Source organism: Sceloporus undulatus, unplaced genomic scaffold, assembly GCF_019175285.1.
Source record: "Sceloporus undulatus isolate JIND9_A2432 ecotype Alabama unplaced genomic scaffold, SceUnd_v1.1 scaffold_41272, whole genome shotgun sequence".
NCBI classification, from domain to species: Eukaryota; Metazoa; Chordata; class Lepidosauria; order Squamata; family Phrynosomatidae; genus Sceloporus; species Sceloporus undulatus.
Genome location: NW_024844182.1, coordinates 116 through 1062, shown reverse-complemented (window position 1 = coordinate 1062; position 947 = coordinate 116). Strand labels below are relative to the sequence as shown.

General features: G+C 39.9%; 1 long non-coding RNA gene across 1 annotated transcript; it reads right to left on the bottom strand.

Annotated features, from left to right (window-relative positions):
• Positions 1–131: 131 nt before the first annotated feature.
• Positions 132–562, bottom strand: LOC121918819. Its single transcript, XR_006101309.1, has 2 exons — positions 416–562; positions 132–289 (listed from the first exon to the last, which is right to left on the bottom strand). It is a non-coding gene; the product is annotated as an uncharacterized LOC121918819 (long non-coding RNA).
• Between the last annotated feature and the right edge of the window lie 385 nt (positions 563–947).

Below are 947 nucleotides of genomic sequence, written 5' to 3'. Positions count from 1 at the left end.
GGGATTCCACGCTCCCAGTAATCAAACAAACTTCAATCACATACATATGTAGCAAACTGAGGGGTCGCCGAAACCCACAAGCCCTAAGGCTGGTGGCCCGCCGCTGGAAGAAGGAGTCAGGAAACCGAAAGTCAAGAGAAACAAAACACCATTTATTACTGCGCAGGACTGCAGCACACTCAGAGAGTGTTACCAAGACTGCAGCGCCCTCTATCGGGCTTATCTATCTTTTATACCTTCTCCCTACATCACCCCATGTAATGTAAACCAATCGCAGAAGCCAATGAACCTTGTTACCTTATATGGTAACATCACCTCATGTAATGTAAGCCAATCGCAGAAGCCAAAGAACCTTATTACCTTATATGGTAACATCACCTCATGTAATGTAAACCAATCGCAGAAGCCAAAGAACCTTATTACCTTATATGGTAACATCTTCCTAAATACCAACTCATCTGATTTTGCTAGCATCTTGAGTGCCCCTATTCACCCAAACTAAACCAGAGCCAGCGCCATTTTTAGGGTGTGGTCCTCTCATTCCCCCCTTTTTCTTGTTACTGCAAATATCTATTTTGCAGTGACATCATCATATTTCTCACAATCCTCTAAGGAAATTTTCTGATATGCTTGGAGCATCATAACTTTTTTACCCAACATTCCATCTATCATTTTATGCATCATTCTCTGTAAGCATTGCATTATGCAAGGTAAACACATACATAGAACCAATCCTATTATCACAATTAAAAATACTGTATAAACTATGCCTCTCATCCATCCTAAATTTGGTAACCAAGATGTCAGCCACGACCACCAATCTCCAGTTGGTTGGTATGTTTTTCTTACATTTTCAGCTATTTTATGCAATTTCTCCACATTTGTTTCAATTATTCCACTTTCGTTAATATAATGACAACAGGTAGTATTTAGCCACATACACAATC